This window comes from Wolffia australiana, chromosome 5, assembly GCF_029677425.1.
Source record: "Wolffia australiana isolate 7733 chromosome 5, ASM2967742v1".
NCBI classification, from domain to species: Eukaryota; Viridiplantae; Streptophyta; class Magnoliopsida; order Alismatales; family Araceae; genus Wolffia; species Wolffia australiana.
The window spans coordinates 15,244,035-15,252,351 of record NC_135839.1 but is presented as its reverse complement, the minus strand read 5'-3'; the positions used below and the strand labels follow the sequence as shown (position 1 = coordinate 15,252,351).

Sequence of the window (8,317 nt, the reverse complement as noted above, 5' to 3'; positions counted from 1 at the left end):
GACATCAACACGAGGACGACGAACGAGACTGTCATCGGAAAGCCCATAGGGATATGATACAAAAGAGAGTTAGAATGGAGGTCCCACTTTTTGAGGGTTCCCGGAAAGCCCATAGGGCTATGATACACGGACTGGGAGTCCAAATTAGAGAGCTATTTTCAGTGATATGACATGGACGATGATTTATGCATGTCATACGCTAAAGCAAGACTTGGCGGCCAAGCCAAGATCTTTTGAAAGAACGAGAAGGAAGCGGCATGACGCCGAGGTGAACCTTCTCCTACTTGGGAACTAATGTCACGAAAGCTCAAGGAAAAGTACATTCCCAAACTCAACATGACTCGCTTGCTCCTTAAATGGATGGACCTTAAACAAGGCAAGTGAAAAGTTAGTGAATACATAGAGGAATTCGAGGAATTCGGGATGCGATGTAAGTTCCTGGACAGTCCACAAGTTCAAATCGCATTGTTCATTCATGGATTGCAAAATGATTTAGGAGTTAGAGTGCTGGAACAAAATCCAGCTACGGTAGACCAAGGTTATAGCTTGGTTGAGAGTAGCGAGTATACTATAGAAGACGTTACTCCACCACCCGTGGTTGCCACCCGAGCAACCACCGTTAGTAATAATAGCGTAGCTTCGACAGGGAGGACGATGAGTAACGCAGGGTGGACTAGAGGAACCATGTCCACCACTTGAATTACTCCTCCCCCAGCCACAACGGTGACGGCAGCGCAGACTGCATCATCCATTATATCTACGGCCCGAGCACCGGCCGCCGCCCGAGAGCCCATGCAATGCTTCAAATGCATGGGCTTCGGACACCGTAGGACTAAATGTCCTCACTACTATACATGGACATTCATGGTAACCCGGTAGAAGACATACCGGAAGGAGATTTGGAGGTAGACGAACTTCGCGGAGAATTACCCAAGGAGAAGGGGTACAAAGAACCCTTAGGGTATATTCAAAATACCCCAATAACATCCACACCAGAAAATCCAATCATAAATTTGTGGATTCAGCGTATCAGTACGGACGCCGACAGCTCGAGTTCTTCCCAGCCCATCCCTAGATTAGCTCCCACCCTTAACTCTACCGTGGCATTGACAACCCCTCGGATCCGGTCTAGCCAGATGAGACCATTGACTCAGCCCCCTAGGGCAACTCAAACTCAGTCTACTTCTACCCTCGTGGTCCTCTTGCTGCCCTCAGCAACTCCGACCAGATCGACTACCGTTGATGCAGCTCAAGAAACGTCTATCTTTTGCTTGTACGTCAAAATCGGAGGACGTACAATTAAGTTGATAGTGGATAGTGGCAGCTGTATCAACGCAATTTCGGAGGAGACTGCTGCAAAGTTGGGATTAACGCGCATACCACATCCCATCCCTTACAACGTTTCATGGAGAGGTGCATCCACTCTACCAGTTAGAAATCAGTGTTACATTCCGCTGAAAATGAGCACGTATGACGAGAAGGTGCTATGCGACGTACTATCAATGAAAATATGTTGCATTATCTTAGGGTGCCCATGGTTATTTGACCATGATGTCCTGATTTCCACGTGGGCCAACACTTGTACTTTCATCTATGGCGGTCGACGACTCATTTGGTATCCGTTGACCAAGTCGATAAATCCGCACGTACAGCCCATCCCGACTCCTTCTAGACCAACCTAGAATACTCTTGTTACGAATGGATGCATATTTCAATGCAAATTGGAGGAAGACACAGAACATACCCCTGTCTGTTTAGCACTTACACTTGCCATTCCTAGTACGGAACTAGACGTAGATATCACGACCCCCGAGGTCGCTCAGCTAGTGGGCAAATTCAAGGAGGTATTCCCCGACGAACTACCCAATGAATTACCTCCGTTGTGTGACATACAACACACAATCGACTTAGTACCGGGGGCTTCCCCCCCACCCCCCAATTTACCGCACTATCAAATGGATCGTGTGAAGTACGAAGAGCTTCACTAACAAGTCAAAGAACTCCTTTCTAAGGGATTCATTGGAGAAAGTCTTAGCCCTTGTCCTGTTCCAGCACTCCTCGCGCCAAAGAAAGATGGTACCTGGCGAATGTGTTGTGACTAGAGAGTAATCAACAAAATCACCGTGAAATATCGGTTTCCAATCCCTCGAGTTCAAGACCCTCTTCTTTGTGAGATGGCAGGATGTGACGATCTTCTCAAAAATTAAATTGAAAAGTGTTTCACTGATGAGCACGTATGACGAGAAGGTGCTATGCGACGTACTATCAATGAAAATATGTTGCATTATCTTAGGGTGCCCATGGTTATTTGACCATGATGTCCTGATTTCCACGTGGGCCAACACTTGTACTTTCATCTATGGCGGTCGACGACTCATTTGGTATCCGTTGACCAAGTCGATAAATCCGCACGTACAGCCCATCCCGACTCCTTCTAGACCAACCTAGAATACTCTTGTTATGAATGGATGCATATTTCAATGCAAATTGGAGGAAGACACAGAACATACCCTTGTCTGCTTAGCACTTACACTTGCCATTCCTAGTACGGAACTAGACATAGATATCACGACCCCCGAGGTCGCTCAGCTAGTGGGCAAATTCAAGGAGGTATTCCCCGACGAACTACCCAATGAATTACCTCCGTTGTGTGACATACAACACGCAATCGACTTAGTACCGGGGGCTTCCCCCCCACCCCCCAATTTACCGCACTATCAAATGGATCGTGTGAAGTACGAAGAGCTTCACTAACAAGTCAAAGAACTCCTTTCTAAGGGATTGATTGGAGAAAGTCTTAGCCCTTGTCCTGTTCCAGCACTCCTCGCGCCAAAGAAAGATGGAACTTGGCGAATGTGTTGTGACTAGAGAGTAATCAACAAAATCACCGTGAAATATCGGTTTCCAATCCCTCGAGTTCAAGACCTCTTTGACGAGATGGCAGGTGTGACGATCTTCTCAAAAATTAAATTGAAAAGTGGATATCATCAAGTAAGGATCCGTCCCGGCGATGAATGGAAGACCGCTTTCAAGATAGAAGGCGGTCTATTTGAGTGGAATCTCATGCCATTCGGGCTATCTAACGACTCCAGCACTTTTCAGATATTAATGAATGACGTACTACGCCCATTCCTTTTGAAATTCATCGTCTACTTTGACGATATCTTAGTATATAGCACTAGTAGATATGAGCATATGCAACACCTTCGAGATGTGTGCACGGCGCTACAACGGGAAAAGCTTTACGCCCACCCCAAGAAGTGTTCCTGTTTTACAGCTGAGGTATCATTCTTATGTTTCATCCTATCTGAAAAAGAAGTATCCGCCGACGCGGCAAAGATAGAGGCCATCACTAACTGGCCAAACCTAAGAGACATACATGACATCCGTAGTTTTATGGGATTAGCTACGTTCTATCGTAGATTCGTGCCAGGATTTAGCAGTGTCACTGCCCCTATAACAGACCTACTACGAAAGGAAAAGTTTGAATGGACTCCAACAGCTGATAAGGCCTTCGAACAAGTGAAGAAACTCATAACCGAAGCACCGGTCTTAAAACTTCCTGACTTTGGTAAAGTTTTTGAAGTAGCATGTGACGCCTCAAGGGTAGGCATAGAAGGAGTCCTTTCACAAGAAGGACATCCCATAGAGTATTTTAGCGAAAAATTAAATGATACACGTTGGAAGTACGACAACTATGACTGGGAATTCTACGCGCTAGTCCAAGCCTTTAGACATTGGAGACACTACCTTCTGCCTCGCATATTTGTTCTGTACTAGGACCATAGTGCCCTTCGGTACCTACAAGACCAGCGGAAGGTCAGCGATCGACACGCCAGGTGGGATTCGAACTACTAAAGAATGACTACGTAGAGTGTCCTGATTTTGGATCGATTATGCGTGCTCTAAATGATAAAACGAGCAGTGAACTTCGTGATTACTTCATAGCATATGGTTATCTTTTCTTTGGTAGAAGATTATGCATACCTAGGACTTCATTGAGGGATCATCTCATTTTGTAGACTCACACCGGAGGACTTAGCGGGCATTTTGCAGAAGGGATCCTTACAGAACAGAACCTTAAGCGGGTTGCCAAGCAAGAGATGAAAATCAGCAATGTGATAGGGGTGTGAACGTGCTATAGTCGCAGGTTCACACTGCGGTGGTCTGAGGTGGTTTTCAGAGTAAGATGAGTAGAGCGGTTCTGAGAGATAAAGAGATGAAGTGCAAGCCGGTGCACGTTGGTGGTCTGGGGAGGGTCGAGTAGTTGACCAGTTCAGGCAGAGGGGAGGGGTTAGGTTGATGATTTTGGACCCAACGCCGTGTAGCAGTGAAGTCCTGACGCCCACCAAGAGACACTGGTGCTCAACTGATTATTTCCTATTCCCCAAGGTTGTCGGACCCACCGTGTCAGCCGTAGGTGAGTCGTTGACTAGTTCCTTTCCTTTTTTATTCTCACAAGCGTACATAGTTAAGCCGGGCCATTGACGGGAGCGGTGCAATGGGAAAAGAAATAACGGCATAACTGGAGTGCCATGGTATTTCTCTCTATCTAGGGGATACTTGGGTCGAGTTCAGGACGAAGACAGAAGGTCCCAATACCGCTGGCCATCCTGTTGGGAGATTACAACATAGGGAAACTGACCTTGGCATGAGAAGACGCCGGACTAGGGTTTCTGATGAATGGAAGGAGGGGTGGGGGGGGGCGACACTAGAATGTTAACAAAAAACAAACAACATTCTCTTCTTCTTCAAATGATAGCCTACCACAAAAACAAGCCTCCCCCTTCCCTTTATAGTGAACGAGGAGGGAGGGGAGAGGGTAGGGGTGTTCAATGGCACCTTAAAGGGGGTGGCAGAAAGAGGAAGGCTTGGTGGCCTTCCCTTCCCCTCTTGTTGGTGGACATATTCCAAAATATGGTAAAAATCCAAGAAGAAAGGGGGAAGGAGGGGAAAGTTGTACGCAGGTGGAGGCCTCCTTACATTTCTCGATAATGCGATGAAAAAAAGGCAATGTGACGTGAAGATAAAAACTTGGCACGACATAAAGAAGATAAAATGACATAAATACAAAAAATACAACACGGTGCGATGGCGATTTCAAACCTGGTAGTGGAAGTTCGGATTCTTCACATCAGCTCAGGCTCCATGTCAAGGAAAACAATGATCTGGGGCATGCTCGACGAGGTGGTCCTTAATCACAACAAGTGATCTTACTAAGGGGGATTTTATACATAGGACCACCCTTAATACAAAAATAAACATAACTCTTGACACACATTTGACAATGCGAGACAACACGTTACGCATGGATACGAACATGAACACAACATGATGGATACCAACACAATGAATATGCATACACGAAGACACTAAAATGATGAATAAAATGAACACGAGCTAGTAAGAAATCAATACATTCGAAGGCGTGCATGTGCTTTCATCTAGGGTATTAAACAGGGGTGTCTTCCCAAGTGCCTTTGCATGCTAGTTGGTTTGGACACAAATCGGTAGACTATCAACGATGATGATGGCAGCTCACATGATGTCCCCAATGGAGTATGCTGATGTGCCCCATAAATTCTCCCGGGAATACGAGAATATGTCAAATTTCACTGATGAGGGCGTCCAACTGATAAATTCCCTAGGACAATGTAACTACGTGATGCGATGATTCCTAGCTGGATGCACATGCAGGCTCTGACACGTGGGGTTCGCCAAACTCTGAGCTCCAGGTTGGGTGACCGGTGACGGTAACGATGACCTTTTGACTCTCATTAGATTGCGACGGATACTATAACGTCGAACAGAATCTTTTCATAGACGCTCACAAGTAACTAACGGGCTCGACCTGTACCTAGGAAATCACTTCACTCGTAGTTTTCTGGATATAGTCTCTCACCTACACTAACCGAGCATGGTGGTGTGCAGCCGTAATATACTAATGATGGTAATATAACAATTGATCAAGGGGAATGACGTACCTTATCAATGATGATGTTCCTTGTGGCTATCTTCATCGATGCACAGATTAGCATGGGTAGGTTGGTGGAGGTGTGCAATAGACGCACAGAGCTTGGCTTCACTGGCTATGTTGACGTGGCGTAGGAACATGGAGGAGGAGAGGGAAGGCCATAATGAAGGAGTGTGGGGGCTCAGTGGCTCGAGCAATCAGTCGAGTCCTATCGCCTGACCATATGCAGGATCGGTGCAAGAGGAGTCGTGCGGTAGATGCAAGCAACGATAGGCGGCACAAAGTTAGAGTGCAAGTCAATACTGCGTCAGCGAGGCGATATGATGGCTCTAGAAAAGGGAGCGGAAAAATGCTATGAACTAGAGGGGCAAGTCATTCGTCAATGAGGGCACGAAGCAGGTGATGACAACCGCTCCAAGGGAGACCGTCAAAATTGGCGACGCTGGTAACATCGGCACGAGTCATGGCAAGAAACAACGAAACTTCTTAATTCACAAACTGGTGTCAAGGGCTAGGGCCCTATCATGCCCCTTATATAAGACCACGATGGCCCTTAGTAAGGGCACAAGTGCCCTTACTATAAGAGATCTTATGCATAGGACCATGCTTAATACAGAAATAAACTTAACTCTTGACGACGCAAAACAACACGTCACGCATTGATATGAACATGAACATGACAAGATTGATACTGTCTCATCAAAATTGAACACACCAACACAATAAAAAGACAAATAAAATGAACACAATCCGGCAATAAATCAAAACATTTGAAGGCACGGTTGTGTTTCCATCCCTGGTATTAAACCTGTGTCCCTTCACTAGCGCCTTGGCGTGCTGGTCAGGCTGCAGGCAAACCAGCAGACTGCAGACGACGATGATGGTGGCGCTGATGACATCTCTGATAGAGTAAGCTGGCGCGCTTTATCACATTTCCATGAACCTTTCTTTAACTCTCAACTCCCAAGCCCCTATCAATTATATCCCACCTCTATCACCTTTTCTGCCAAATTTTTCTCTTCAACTTCTTAATACCTCCTTGTGATTTAACACAATGGACGTCGGGATCGACTGGCTCGTCTCACCCATAGGGAGGGCGAGGTCAGTCATGTCATTTAGTGGAGATGAATAATGTAGACGGCTTTGTACGGAAAATTTTTCACACCAAGTATAAATAGTATACATCTTTTTTTGTTGAAAATAAACCATCTTAACAACTTAAAATTCTGAAATTTTTATTGAAATTCATCCTAACTAGCTACATAGCTCCCGGGGGGATCGACCCTTACTAAGTACCACTAGTAAGGTAATAAAATTGTTGATTGGTTCCTTACTAACCTTACAAACAACCTTGTTAGAGCTATATTCATCATCAACTTGAATCCCTAGTTTGGACCAATAAAATGGCCTCGTTGCCATAGAGCAATGCATAGTTTCGGGGATTTGATTTCAATTTGTTTTTACTCTCTATTTTATTAAGGGTAGCTCTACCCTTAACAGATATTATCGCATCTTTTCTCTTTGAGTTTATGGTGTTAACCAGGTCCCAAAAGAAGATTTTTATGGCACAAGATCAAGAAGAGAACAATTTCAACAAAAATCTTGCCAAAAGCCACAACAAAGGCATGGGGGGAAATCCTCAAGATCATCAGAGATGCCAACTATCTTGCAATCCTCAAAGAAAGACTCTATTAGAGCAAGTAAAACCAAAGACTGTAAGGAAATCTACGTTTATTGCTTTAGATCTTCTAGAGGGACTTAAATTCAAAATCGGTAATACCTTACTTAATTCCATTTCTAAATTCTTTAGAAAGTAACATAAAAATCCATATTATTTCTTAGAGAATTATACCATGATTTGCTCATCTCAATGCATGCCCATAATTTCAACCGATCATGTTAAGATGTTTTACTTTCACCATGTTCTAGAGGACAAAGAAAAGGATTAGTATATGAAATTTGGAGTAACCTTGTCCAGCTGGGAAGAAATTGAAAGTAAATTTTTACTTGAAGTCTTCCCTCACTCTATAACTAAGGCATGCATTAGGGAGATTGAGAATTTTTGTCAACACAAAGATGAAAAGTTTAATGAAGCTTGGGAGAGGTTCAATGATCTATGAAGAAAATGTCCTCATCATGACATCAAGGAGTCCAAGTTAGCTAAAATTTTCTATCAAGGACTAAGTGAGGGGAACCAACTGAAAGTAGGTCAATCTACGGGGGGGATATTTTTATATTGACAATGAGGATGAGGTGATGGAAATTATTGAAAGAGTTTCTGAGATTAACTTGCAAAAAATTAATCCAAGCAATAATGGAAGAAAAATTAGGAGACATGTATCA

At 44.4% G+C, this 8,317-nt stretch overlaps 1 non-coding gene across 1 annotated transcript; it reads right to left on the bottom strand.

Moving 5' to 3' along the window:
• Nucleotides 1-8,010: 8,010 nt before the first annotated feature.
• Nucleotides 8,011-8,117, bottom strand: LOC144704005 (small nucleolar RNA R71). Its single transcript, XR_013581701.1, has one exon. It is a non-coding gene; the product is annotated as a small nucleolar RNA R71 (small nucleolar RNA).
• Nucleotides 8,118-8,317: the final 200 nt, after the last annotated feature.